Below are 15,345 nucleotides of genomic sequence, written 5' to 3'. Positions count from 1 at the left end.
CAATAACTTGGTCTCCACAGCCGTGTGTGGCAGAAAATTCCACAGATTCACCACCCTCTGGAAAACCATTTCTCCCATCGTCTTCATTCTAAAGTGACTTCTCTCTATTCTGAGGCCATGCACTCTGGTCCCAGGCTCCACCACCACAGACAACACCCTCTACACATCCACTCTATATAAACGTTCAATATTTGACCGTTTTCAGTAAGATCCTCGCCCCCGCCCCCCCCCCCCCCCCGCATTATTCTAAACTCCAGCGAGTAAAGACCCGCATCCATCACCCGATCCTGATACGTTAAACTTGTCATTCCCGGATCACTCCCGTGAAACTCCTCCGGACCCTCTCCAATGCCATCGTGTTCTTTCGTCTATATGGGGCCCAGAACCGCTCTAAACGCGGTCTGGCCGACGCCTTATAAACCTCAGCAGTACATCTTTGTGTTTATATTCTGGTCCTCTCGAAATGAATCCTAACATCGACAAGTTCACCATTACCGGATCCTGCACCGAAAGCCCTTTGCCCCTCTGATTTCTGAACTTGCATGTTTGTGTCCCACCGTAGGATCAGCAGCAGTGTTTTGTTAAGATATTGTGAGTAATATTCACTGTTCATTCCTTTCTTTCAATTGAGAGTAACTATGAAATTATAATTATAAAAATGGCAAATTTCACTTTCTCGATCGGATTCACGGTCGGGTAGCAGACATGTTGTTGCCTGTATCAGGACCGTCTGTCGGTGCCGGTCATCCATCTCTGAAGCGGTCTCCATTGGTATATCCTGCTTACACAGTAACATAATTTCTCCGGTGAAAACGGTGTTTTTATAGTGACAGGAATTATAGGGCCAGGGCCTGAGAAATAGAACAGTCTGGTGTAAAGAGGCAGAGCAGATAACCACGAGGAAATCTTCAGATGCTGGAAATACAAACAACACGGAAAAAATGCTGGCGAAACGCAGCAGGCCAGGCAGCATCTATAGGGAGAGGCGCTGTCGATGTTTCGGGCCAAGACCCTTCATCAGGACCAGATAACACTTCGTCAGAGCAGATAACCAGTTGATTAAAACAAGGGGTGGTAATGTGCACCGGGTGAGTAGTGTCTCTCACTGACGAAGTCACCCGGGGTTCCGAACAGTCCGGCGGAGTTTATTAAATAATCCATTCTCTTTTATTCTTCACAGTGAATTTGGTGGCAATCGCGATCCTGTCCCGGGGAAAGTGCGGCCTCTCCAGCTGCACCACTCGCTACCTGGTTGTCATGGCGGCGGCGGACATGCTGGCTGTCGTCACCGCCGTCATACTCATGCGAATCAGCTATTACTTTCCCGGATCATACCTGGACAGGTATCCCACCTGTAACATTAACTTTTTCCTGATGTGCGCGGCCAGGGACTGTTCCGTCTGGTTCACCGTCGCTTTCAGCTTCGACCGCTTTGTCCTCATTTGTTGCCAGAAGCTGAAAACAAAATACTGCACCTTGAAAACTGCGGCTGCGGTTCTGACAATAACCGGCGTCCTGCTGTGTCTAAAAAACGTCCCCTTCTATTTCTCTTCCAAACCCAAATTTATCATCGATAAAGTACCGTGGTTCTGTAAACGCAAGCGGGTTTATTACACCGACCCGCTGTGGGTGGGGTTCAGGATGTTTGATAAGATTGTGACCCCCCTGCTGCCTTTCGCTTTTATTTTGCTGTTCAATGTTCTGACGGTCAGACACATTTTACTGGCCAGTCGTGTGCGGAAAGCCCTGAGGGGTCAGAGCAAAGGGCAGAATCAAAGTGACCCGGAGATGGAGAGCAGGAGGAGGTCGATGATCTTACTGTTTACTATATCTGGCAGCTTTATCCTTCTGTGGTTAACAACTGTCCTTGACTTCTTATATTACAACATCGCCGGAACAACTCCCAGCCAGTACAACAATTCCGAATTTATCTTTGCACATGTCGGATATATGCTACAGAACTTCAGTCTGTGCACCAACACTTTCATTTATGGCGTGACTCAATCGAAGTTCAGGCAGGAGTTTGTCAACGCCGTGAAGTATCCGGTTATCTCCGTCCTTCGAATTATTAAGAAATAAAATCTGGTAGTGCTGTCCGTACTGGGAGAGTGGGGAAGTGAGGAGAGGATTATTGAATTAACTGAAAAAAATAAATGCTCCAAAAATGTTCTTGGCATAAACTCAAGCGAGAAAAATGTTACTCCGTTAATAACATAGTGACTGACAACTAAAATAAAATCCTTTCTTTTTCAATCTTTTTATTAAGTTTTTTCAAAAGTAAATACATAATGATCATAGTAGTGTCAAGGGAGTGGGATTACATTGTTGGTAATTAATATATGAAAGAAAAAGCTATAAATAGCACCAATATAATTGATCTCCCAAACCCTTGATACCCAAAATAGAAAAAAAATAAAAAGATGGGGAAAAAACCAAAATTGAAATCGAAAAACATCTAAACAAAACTAAACCAAACTGAAACAAAACTAAACAAAGCTGGGCTATTCCATCATATCAAATAAAATCATTAATGTCGTTAACTCCGCTCCTCTACTCAACTCAATGAATAAAATAAAGGGATCAGAGAAGGTCAGATTACATTCTATGAAAGTATTGACTAAAAGGCCTCCAAGTTTCTTCAAATTTAACCGAGGGGTCGAATGTACCACTTCTAATTTTTTTCTAAATTTAAACAAGATATGGTTTGGGAGAACCAATGAGATGTGGTTAGAGGATTAATGTCTTTCCAGTTCAATAGCCATTCAGGTAGCAGATGCAATCATCTGCCGAGCTTCAGACGGCAGATCAATCATTGGTAAATCAAAAATTGCAGTAATTGGATGAGGTTGTAAATCCATATGTAAAATTGTAGAAAATATATCAAAAATATCTTTCCAAAACTTTTCCAAGAGAGGGCAAGACCAAAACATATGAGTCAAGGAGGCTACCTCAGAATGACGTCTATCACAGATCGGATTTATAAGAGAATAAAATCGAGCTAACTTACCTTTGGACTTATGTGCCCTATGTACCACTTTAAATTGAATCAACGCATGTTTAGCACAAATAGGAAAAAAAAACTGATTATTTTACCTAAATTTTTATATCTTTTCTAAGTGGTACCGATCTTTATTCCTTAATCCTTTTTTGATACTATTGACTCTAAAATTTCTTCTTATCTATGGCAGAATAAAAATCTCAGGTTAAGTAAAAAATATTTGCAGAAATCCAAAAAGAATGGTGGCTTGGCTTTGCCGAATTTAAGATTTTATTACTCGGCAATTAATATTCGATATTTAATATTTTGGACGCATGAGGTGGATTTGAATGTTAGTTCTCATTGGGTTAATCTTGAACACAATGCGGCACAAGGATTTTCATGGGCTTCCATCTTAGGGACTTCACTTCCCTTGGTTTTCTCTAAATTGAATAAACAAATGGATAATCCTATAATTAAACATACATTACGAATATGGTTTCAGTTTCGTAAATTCTTTGGCTTGAATAAATTTATTTTATCGAGTCCTATTATATCGATTTGTTTCTTTCAACCCTCTATCATGGATCAAGCGTTTATGGTTTGGAAGATGAAGGGTATAATATGTTTTCGTGATTTATTTTTGGATAATTGTTTCATGTCTTTTGAACAGTTGTCTAATAAATATAATTCGCCCAAATCATATTTTTTTTTAGATATTTACATATTAGAGATTTTTTTTAATACGATGTTACCGACCTTCCCGATTTCATATTCAACTGATATCATGGAAAAAAATTAGGCTTAAATCTTTATCAAAAGGGTTTAACAGCAATCATTTATGGTATGATTATTAATATACAGCCAGATATATCTGATAAAATTAAAAACGAATGGGAGAAGGAACTTCAACTTTCTCTACCTACAGAGAAGTAGGAGAAAATTTTACAACTAAAAAAAATCCTGAGTAAAAAAAAAATAAATCTTTACATATCATCATCCGAATTGAGGATATAGATGAGAATAACAACGGGCCCATCACCGATCCCTGGCGGTACAACACTGGTCTCAGGCTTCCCAGAAGAAAAGTAACCATCCACTACCACACTCGGGCATTTCCCCTAAAGCTGATGTCGAATCCAATTCCCTGCCTCATCAGAGCGATTCGCAGATATGTTTACTAATTTCACTTTGTTTTCTAGTGAATCCGTGATCCTAACCCAAGGGAATTGTGTCCCTCTCAACCCAGCTGCATCACTAACTACTTGGTGACCATGGCAACGGCAGATCTGTTGACCGTTATCACTGAGATCATCCCGGACAATTCACCATATCGCAAAATGTAGTTTTCGGCTGGAAAATGCTCGGTGGAATTTAAGAAAAGAGCATTTTCACTCTCCCTCCACAGTCCCGCCGCCTTAACAAGAGCAGAGCTCCTCGTCTCCACCCCGTCCGTTCCATAAGCCCCGTATCCAACACACCGAAAATTTAACTCCACAAGATTCACAATTTCTCCTTTGTCTCTCCTGCTTGTGATGTCCTGAAAGTATTCTCACAGATGATCGGGCCAGATATCCCGTTAAGGAAACCATGCCGGCCTTGGCCCATTTTATCATGTGTGCCCCCACGTACTCTGAGCCTTCATCTTTTAAAATCGACTCCAGCATCTTCCCAACCATTGAGATTAGGCTGATCTGCCAATCATTTTCTTTCCTCTGCCTCCCTCGTTTCTTGAAGAGTAGAGTGATATTTACCATTTCCAGTCCTCCGGGAACGAGCCAGAAGCCAGTGCTTCTGGAAACGTCATTAGTAATGCCGACACAATCTGTTGAGATACTTCTTTCAGAAACCTGTCCATCATGTTCAGGTGTCTCATCTGCTGTCCGACCAACCAGCGTCCCATGCATATTCATGCTAGTAATGGCAATTGCCCTCACTTTCCCCCCTGACACTTTCAAACTTCCGGCACACTGCTACTGTCTTCCACAATGAAGACGGATGCAAAATACTCGTTTAGTTCATCTGCCATTTCCTTGTCCCCTAATACTCCCAGAAACTGTCCTTCCAGGTGAAGCAACATTTCACATGAAAATCTGTTGGAGTTGTCTACTATATCCGCTGATCCCGATGTGACCTCCTCTACATTGTTGAGACCCAAACTAGATTGGTGGACCACTTTGTCGAACATCTTCGTTCCATCTGCAAAAGGCAGGATTTCCGGTGACCAAACATTTCAGTTCCAGTCCTCATTCACATCACATTCCCACATGTCGGTCTGTGGCCTCCTCTTCTATCAGGATGAGGCCTCTCTCGGACTGAAGGACCAACATCGTATATTCCGTCTAGGTGGCCTCCAAACTGACGTCGTGAATATCGATTTGTCCTTCAAATTGTTCCTCCTTCCCCTTCCATCTTCACTTCCCCACTCTGCCTCTTCTCCTCACCTTCCTGTTCCCTTCCTCCTTCGCTTTCTCCCATGACCGACTCTCGACTTCTATCAGATTCCCTCTCCAACACTGAACATTTTCCACCAATCGCCTCCCAGCTTCTTACCCTGGCATCGCCCCACCTTCCTTTCCGCCCCTGACGAAGGGTCTCGGAACGAAATGTCGATTGTTTATTCATTTCCATGGATGCTGTCTGACCTGCTGAGTTTCTCGGGCACTTTATATGAGTTGCTCCGGATTTCCAGCCTCTGTCATATCTCCGGTCTTCCTGTTTAAATTGTATATGTTCAATAACATGTCGCCTGTTTTAAGTTGGACGGTGCAAAGTAATATCGCAGCTTAGTCGCTAGTTGGTCCACAGCAGACAACCTGGCGTCCTTTGCTGCATCGAACATTTAATAGAGTCATACAGTCTTACAGAATGGAAAAGTGTCCTTCGGCCAAACTCGTCCATGCCGACGGCATTGTCCGGCAAGCTAATCCCATCGGCCCCGATTGGCCAAGACCCATCTAAAGTTCTCCTGTCCACACACTTATCTCGATGACAATTAAACTTTCGGAACTAACCACAATGGTTGTTAGCTTACACCGCGTGTAATTAGGGTGGTAGGTATTGATTGTTTTGTGAAACTGGGACAACATCTATCTGATTATTTGGAACCCGGAGACGGACTCGCATGTGATGCCTCTTCGTTCCCCTGAAACGCACGGTTCACGCGCTTCCCGCCCTCGCTATAAATTTATTGACAAATTCCTCACAGCACTGGGTAACATTATTTTTAAAGAGTCCTGCCTCATTTATGACGTCCAAAAGTCTAGGAAACTACCTGTCCGGCACCACCGATGTCTCGATCGGAGGTTTGACTGACAGCGCATTGTGGCAAATATTCCGGCCACAGTCCAGCTCAGAGTTGTTCGGCCCCACAACGTCTGTGCAACCCCTGATGCAAATTGAAGACAATCGCGCCTGTCCAAAACTCTCCGATCTGTGCCTGGGCGTGTGTCTGCTCTAACGTGTCCTGAGCCAACTTACTTCAGCTATCTCCCCTGGCACCGCGTCGCTTAAACGCCATCTATAACTGTTGCTGGTGACACAACACCGCCGTCAAGGTAAATTGCCCTCTCTGTCCAAATAAAAACATGCCCATATATCTCTTTTAAACTCCAGCTCCCGACCCCAAACCCTAAAGCTGTTGACAATTGCGTGCTGTGAATCTGAAAAGCCTAATCTAGATATTCCTTACGGTGTCTGATTCAACTGTTGATTGATTTTCAGCCGAGACGTTGGAGCAAAGCAGAAAGGGAAACGCCTTCCCGATGTCTGTGCAGAAGTTATTGATACACTTCCAGGTCGAGTCGCTTGTAATGAAGGCAAAAAGGATGTCACCGTTTATCTCGAGAGGACCAGGATACTGAAGCAGGGGGGTAATGCTGAGGTTTCCTCCGGCACTGGTGAGGCCTCAGCTGGAGTATTATGAGCAGCTTGCGCCCCTTATTTAAGAAAGACTTTGGAGAGGGTTCAGGGCAGAATCACCAGAACGATTCCGGGAATGAAAGGCTTACCGTATGAGGAGCGAGTGATGCTCTGGCCCTTCACTCGCTTGAATTTAGTCGGATGTGCGGAGATCTCATTGAACCCGATCAAATATTGAAAGGTTTGGACACGCGGATGTGCAGAGGATGCTTCCTGTGGTGGGAGAGGCTAGGTCCAGAGGACACAGTCTCAGAATAAAAGGACGTCCAACGAACTTCCCTCCAGTTTCAGCACATCCTTTCTAAGTCAATAGACCCAAAACAGCTCGCAATACTCCCCAAGTGAGGCCGCACCAGTGTTTTGTGAAGTCTCGACGTTACATCCCAGCTTCTATATTCTAGTCCTTTCGAAATCAGTGCGAGCATTGCGTTTGCCTTCTTCATCACCGGCTCAACCTGCAAACTGACCTTGATGGAATCCTGCACAAGGACTCCCAAGTCCCTTTGCACCTCAGGTTTTTGGAGTATTTTCTCTCCATTTAGAAAACTGTCAACTCTTTCATTACTTCTCCCAAAGTGTATGGCTATGCACTTTCCGGCACTGTATTCCATTTGTCACTTCTTTGCCCATTCCCCTACTCTGTCAGTCTTTCTATAGCTCTCGACTTCCTCAACACTTCCTGCCTCTCCACCTGTCCTCATATCCTATACAAATATTGCAACAAATTCATCAATTCCATCATCCAAATTATTGACACATAACCACATAAGAATCGGTCCCAACACAGAACCCTGTGGAAATCCCGTCGTCACAGGCAGCCAATCAGAAAAAGCTCCCTTTATTCCCAATCTTTGCCTTCAGCTAATCGGCCACTGCTTTATCCATGCTAGAATCTTTCCTGTAACGGGCTGGTAGCTCGTTAAGCAGCCTCATGTGTGGCACCTTGTCAAAGGCCTTCTGAAACACAACAGGGGAGCCCTAATGGAGACAGCGTGTGATTTTATTTCGGCAGCGTATCAGCTGTTTAAATCTCTGGTCTATTCCCACCCAAAGAAGACACCACGGGTAACTTAGACAAAAATTGAGCCCAGAAAGTCTTCCATCAATTAGAAGAATATAGAGTAGCCGCCAAAAAGCATGTGACATTTGGTAATTCAGATATTTTGACCGCTTTGGATAACAAAGTGGTTGGCTGAGCACAGTAAATGTTCACTGCCTCCCAAAACAGCTAGTTTTATTCAGGGTTCCAGAACTCTAGTTTTCATTTATTAAAGAAACAAGAAGCGCATTCAAACTTGAAGAAGTAGAAAGGACACAAAAGGAATTAGACTTATTAAGAGAACGGGTAAAGATTTGTCAGGTGGAATACAATGTCGGGAAATATCAGGTCGTGCACTTCGGGAGAAGAAATTAAAGAGTTGACAAAATAAGCCACTAGCGAGTGCCCATCATTGGTCCTCTGATTACAAATGGAGGAATAAAGTGAAAAACATCTCTAATGCTAACTTTTAATTTAATGCTGTTCAACAGATTTCTGTGTTCTTCCGATGAATCAATCTTCTGCCAGACAGGAAGCGGCTTTTGAGGTACAGTTACTCAACTGGCCAATTAAAGCTTCTGCACTTCTCTGTATTATCTCTAAAACTCTAAACATTTCGGCCAGTCTTCTTATGCCAGCAGCAAGATGGGTGTTGCGCCTGCGGGGGGCGTACAGAATCAACGATTACAGGCTCAAGATGAGCGGTCGCTATGAATAGAGATTTGTTTTCACTGCAAGTGGCGAATTTTGGGAATCCACGTCACAAACTGTGTCTGTGGAGGCTCAGTGGATAAGCGCGTTAAAGAACAAGAACGGCAAGGATTACACACTAAGGCAAGCAAAGGGATATGAGGGAAAGGAATTGCAAGCGGCCCTCGAGTAAAGGTGTAGGCATCTGTCCTAAATGTGTCTGTCAAACTGTCCTTGCAGAGAATACCGTCCCACCCATGCGTCAGCCCGGTAAGCCACTTTTGAAACCTCACCAACGGCACCACGCTCTCCCTGTAATGGAGCGCTCGGAGCTGTACACAACACTCCCAGTGCGGCCCGGACAAAATTTCAGAGAGCTGCAACGTTACTTCTCGATTCTTGCATTGAATGTCCCTAGCGGTGAAGGTTATCTTGTCCATCTCCATTTTCATCCAAGTTATTTATAATACATCACGAACAACAGGGACTCTGTCATCGATCCTTGCCAAACATTGCTGTTCACGGACACCCAACATCCCACCAAGACTTTGCATCAGTCAGCGCACAGAGTGTGGATTTGGGGAATGTTATGTTGCAGCTATATAAGATATTTGGAGGTTGAGATAGGGTGGGCTCATGCAGGCTTTCGCCCTCCCCCTCTTGCTGGTTTAGACTAGAACTAGGTGTCATGGGTTGCGGGTGAACGGTGAAATGTTTAATAAAAACACGAGCCCAAATTCGTCACTCAGGGTGTGGTGCGAGTGTTGATCCAGTTGTCACATTGAAAGGACGTTTTGTGTAGGAACATGGGTGAGAGCGGTTTGGGGAACAATGGTTCGTGGGCAGATGGATGGGGCGAGACAGAAAACCAGAGGGTGTCGAATCGGTAGAACCGTTGCCTCAGTCGGCTACGGAAGCGAAGTTACACGTCATATTTAAAGCAGAGGTTGATAGGGCCGTGTGTCTTGTGTCAAATTCAATTTTATTTCAGTAATGTATAATCAATAATCTGGATACTCATTAGAGTGGAGTTCGGGACGACGCGGCCTGTCGGCTCACTGCAGATCCCAGTGACTCTCACAGTGGAAACATGCACATTGGCTGCACAAATCAGACTAGAGAGCGCGGGAGTTGGGATGTTAAAGTGAAATTGTATAAGACGCTGGTAAAGGCCCAATATGGAGTGTTGTGTGCTGACGTGGTATGTCAAAGGTCAGCCAGATACATGCGCCGTGTCCTCTGGACTGGCAATGGATGAACTGAATCTGAAATATAGGGTTAATACCAATGTGAGTACTTTCTGCATAATTACACTGTATACTAAATCACCCACTGGAAATCAGAGTCACGGGGACCGGCACAGAAACAGGCTTAGACCATTTAGTCCGCACCGATCTATTATTCTGACTAGTCCCAAGGACTTGCACCTTCAATTGCCCCCAGCACACCCTCTCCAGCCATGTACTTACCCAAAATTCCCCAAAGTGCTAAAACCGAACCCGCATCCATCACTTCCGCTGGAAGCTGGTTTCACTCTCTCAGCCCCCTGTGAGTGAAGAGTTCCCCCGGACATTTCAATGCGTTTGGAGTGGAAAAGCTGTCTGTCAGTGGATGGAACTGAATGCGGTGATGAGGAGACAACCTGCGATATAAAGTGAGCGCCTGAACAGGGACTTGAACCCTGGACCCTCAGATTAAAAGTCTGATGCTCTACCGACTGAGCTACCCAGGCTCTGTTATACTGGAACCAATTACACTGGAAACACACACACACACACACACACACACACACACACACACACACACACACACACACACACACACACACACACACACACTCACTCACACACACACACACACACACACACACACTCACACACACACACACACTCACTCACACACACACACACACACACACACACACACACACTCACACACACACACACACACACACACACACACACACACACACACACACACATCTGTCTCGATGGTTTCTGCATTACGTTTTTTTCTGCAATCGATTTCCAACGTTTTTAGACTCCATGTATTTCATCGCAAAGATTAAGATAATTATCCTTCGCTGAAACATTCCAAGCCTCAAATTGGACTGTCAGGGGCTGGGATCCAGGCCTGACCTGCACGGAAAAGATATTTACGGCAAATTGAAGAAGTCAAAGTGAGTGAGTTCGGGAGATCGGACAAGCAGGGATGGAAGAAGGAGGGAAAGGGTCTGATGGACGAAGCTGCATTTATTTCAATACAATTAGACTGACGGATACGGCAGATGGATTCTGGCCATGGATCAGAGCACCGGACTGGGATATCAGAGTGACAGATATGGCAGATGTATTCAGGTCGTGGATCGGAACACGGGACTGGGATATCGGAGTGATGGATATGGCAGATGTATTCAGGTCGTGGATTGGAACACGGGACTGGGATATCGGAGTGATGGATATGACAGATGGATTCAGGTCGTGGATTGGAACACGGGACTGGGATATCGGAGTGATGGATACGGCAGATGTATTCAGGTCGTGGATCGGAACACGGGACTGGGATATCGGAGTGATGGATACAGCAGATGTATTCAGGTCGTGGATCGGAACACGGGACTGGGATATCGGAGTGATAGATACGGCAGATGTATTCAGGCCATGGATCGGAACACGGGACTGGGATATCGGAGTGATGGATACGGCAGATGTATTCAGGTCGTGGATCGGAACACGGGACTGGGATATCGAAGTGATGGATACGGCAGATGTATTCAGGTCGTGGATCGGAACACGGGACTGGGATTTCGGAGTGATGGATATGACAGATGGATTCAGGTCGTGGATCGGAACACGGGACTGGGATATCGGAGTGATGGATACGGCAGATGTATTCAGGTCGTGGATCGGAACACGGGACTGGGATATCGGAGTGATGGATACGGCAGATGTATTCAGGTCGTGGATCGGAACACTGGACTGGGATATCGGAGTGATGGATACGGCAGATGTATTCAGGTCGTGGATCGGAACACGGGACTGGGATATCGGAGTGATGGATACGGCAGATGTATTCAGGTCGTGGATCGGAACACGGGACTGGGATATCGAAGTGATGGATACGGCAGATGGATTCAGGTCGTGGATCGGAACACGGGACTGGGATTTCGGAGTGATGGATATGACAGATGGATTCAGGTCGTGGATCGGAACACGGGACTGGGATATCGGAGTGATGGATATGACAGATGGATTCAGGTCGTGGATCGGAACACGGGACTGGGATATCGGAGTGATGGATACGGCAGATGTATTCAGGACATGGATCGGAAAACAGGACTGGGACATCGGAGTGATGGATATGACAGATGGATTCAGGTCGTGGATCGGAACACGGGACTGAGATATCGGAGTGATGGATACGGCAGATGGATTCAGGCCATGGATCGGATTACGGGACTGGGATATTGGAGTTATAATACAATCACGGATAAAGAATGAGCAATACTGACAGGTCATCGTTCCAGGTTACAGGTACTTCACTCGTGATAGAGGTGGAGATGATGTTGATTATCATGATCTAATCCAGGTTAGGCAAGTCACTACACAACTATTAATTAATCAAAACTTGCACTCTATTGACTCTACGTAACCATGTTGACCCTGGCAACAACTCAAACATAAATTCTACTGTTCCCTCTGTAGCAGAAATTTCTCCAATTTATAACACTGAGATAGAAGATCTCCCATTGGCCAAACGATGGGTTCTTCTTCTCCCAGCATCTGGCACGGGGGAATCCTTGCGATAGTTAGTCTCCGGATTTGCCGCTGTTTTGCTTTCGAAGCCTCATCTTCTTACACTCTGCTTATCTGTTTAAAAGTTGAGCTTCAATCTCATTGACTCTGCCCAATCTGGCTAATATGTGTCAGCTTCCCATTGGCTCTGCTCATTTATTTGGAAATGATCTCCAGATCAGCAGACTGTCAGGATTATCAATCAGTTCACTTTAAATCGCTTTGATACAGCTACTTCTGACCAGAGCAGTTCACAAGACAGTTCACAAAATGGAGGATACAGAGCAGCTTCACAAAATGGCAGCCTCCATTCCTTCAGCCACATGGCAAGAACCAAGACAATCGGTTTGTATACTTCCACTCTCCTTGACCCATTCGAGTTCAGTGTTCTCTTCCATATTTTAATCCTTCCTGGCCAACTCTAGGAGAGTGAAGGTTGCGTTTTTGATGAAGTGGAACATCGTGGGAATACGTCTGGAGATTGTCCAGTGAGACTATCTGTCAGAACTGAGAAGGAGTGGATGAACGATTTGATTGGAATGTGCTATCGTCCCCGCCGCACCCGCGATGATCAGAGACAATCAGTGGAGTCCTACCTACCTCTGCTGCGTCTTTTAACAACTTCCTACTCTATCCACGATTCCAGTATGTTTCTGTGGCTATCGCCTGCAAGCATACTAATCAACCATCTACAGCTTCGTCCAAGTTGTGTGTAAGAGGCACCGGTACAGAAAGTAAGTTATACTAATTCGGTGCGGGGGCGGGGAGGGTGAGGGTGCTCTGATGAGAGTGTTTTACCTGCAGTTCATTCGGATCAATAGATTGTATGAACATACCAAATGAAATATATGGATGTTGCATTAGTCAGAGTAGTAATTCGGCTTGTTAACGGACGCTGGATGGTCGTGATATATCAAATTAGTTCCACGGTCCACGCAACCCCCTTTCAAATTTACAACTTTAGAAGTCACGTGGACAGGTATTTGTACAGGAAAAGTGTAGAGCGATATTGAACCCGCTCGGGCAACTGGAAACGGCTCAAACGGGTCCCTTGGATGAAATGAGTTGAGCGGCCAGTCATTCTGTGCTGAACCTCCCTTTGATTCTATAACCATTCGCAGCCGTGTGGCCTGAGGGAAACCTCGGCGTTTGGAATTGCAGTACTAACTTATTCCTGCATCTCTCTGTTCCTTTTGGAAATGCAGTGGCTGCATTTATCGAACTGCAATCCCTAAGAACGTGTCCATCTCGCAAAGGATTGTGGCAGATACTCATCCGGGTATAAACGACTTTCCAAAACGTCCAACCATCCGGCATGTGTGGATAACGTCACTGACCGCAACTCTGAACTGACCCCACAACCTGGAGACCCAACTTCCAACGACTCCAACATCATATTCTCAGTATTATTGATTCATATTTTTATTTTTATTTGTTCTATTTTGTCTTCCTTTGCACGTTGGTCTTTGTTTATGTTTAGTTTACATTAATTCTATTGTATTGCTTTGTTTTCTCCTGAAAGAACACTAATCTCAAGACGGTGTAGGGAGACAGTTATGTCCTTGGATACTGAACTTATTTTGACTTTGACTTTAACCACATTTAGTTCTTTGGTATCTGCAGCATAAACTCCAGACATTCCTTGTCCTCTATCCTCTTTAATTTCCAGATTACAGGAACACAAGGGAATGGGAACAGGGATGAGCCACGTCTCTCCTGCCAAGCTGGGCGGATTAGTTTACAGGACTTGAGGCGACAACAGCAGGCGGGTCACTGACCCTGAAACAATATTCTCATGGCTGGAAGAACGTTGCTCTAAATACTCTCTCTTAAATGTGCCACATTTTCCACTCTTTGTAGTTTCGCAAGTAACTCTCTGAATCAAGCCAATGAAAATCCCGGCAGGGAATTCGCCCGGCCGATGTTTTATTTTTAACTCGCATTTCCAAAATCACTATTTTTAACTGTTGAACCTTCCATGTCCCTGTGGGAATCTCAATGGCTATAAAGCCTTCTGCTCTGAAGCGCCCCGAAGTTTCATTCGGAAAGGGTTACCTGCAGGTTGGACACCACTTCACGCACGAAATGCTGTATATCTATTACAGTGTTGAGAAAATAGTCTATGTTATCATCGCCGTCATCGGTGCTCCTGGTAAGTGAACGCACCATTCAATTACTGTTACTCCGGGTGTGATTTTATAAAAGTTAACACAGAAACGGTAAAGACAAGAACTAAAGCAATACCTGGAATATTTCTCTCGGTTTTAGTCACCTCGTTACGGAAAGGACGTGAAAGCTTTCGAGAGGATGCAGGGAAGATTTACCGGGATTCTGCCTGGAATAGAGTATCCCTTATAGGAACGATTGTGTGAGCTAGGTGTTATTTTTTCCCCCCTTGGAGAGAAGGACGATCAAAGGAGACTTGACAGAGGGGGTGCAAGATGAGAAATGGCACAGAGCAAGTGGATATTCAGAGACTTTTTCCCAAGGTGGAAATGGAATATACGAGGAGCAGAATTTTAAAGTGTTTGAGGGAAAATGCAAGAGGATGTCAGAGCTAATTTCACGGAGAGCGGTGACTGTGTGACACACTCTGCCAGAGAGGATGATAGAGGCAGATACACAAGGAGTGTTTAAGAATCCCCGGGCTAGGCACAAACATGAACGAGAAATGGTGGGCATTGTGAGAGGGAAGGGGAGAATGATCTTGCAGTAAGTTAAAAGGTCGGCACGACATCGTGGGCCGATTGGCCTGTATTGCGTAGAAATGTTCTACGTTCAATTTTATATTCACGATTAACCGTGGCAGGCCGTTCCACATACTCACCACTCTATACAAAAATGATACCTCCAGCATCCCCATATATTTCACAACAAAATAGTTCTTGCTGCTATGTCTGTGTGAAGTATATCGTTCTGTTGGA

The 15,345-nt window shown here is 44.8% G+C and overlaps 1 non-coding gene across 1 annotated transcript; it reads right to left on the bottom strand.

The window, feature by feature from the left end:
• Positions 1–10,286: 10,286 nt before the first annotated feature.
• Positions 10,287–10,359, bottom strand: trnak-uuu (transfer RNA lysine (anticodon UUU)). Its single transcript has one exon. It is a non-coding gene; the product is annotated as a tRNA-Lys (tRNA).
• Positions 10,360–15,345: the final 4,986 nt, after the last annotated feature.

Source organism: Hemitrygon akajei, unplaced genomic scaffold, assembly GCF_048418815.1.
Source record: "Hemitrygon akajei unplaced genomic scaffold, sHemAka1.3 Scf000181, whole genome shotgun sequence".
Lineage (NCBI taxonomy): Eukaryota > Metazoa > Chordata > Chondrichthyes > Myliobatiformes > Dasyatidae > Hemitrygon > Hemitrygon akajei.
This window is presented reverse-complemented; position numbering and strand designations above follow the sequence as displayed.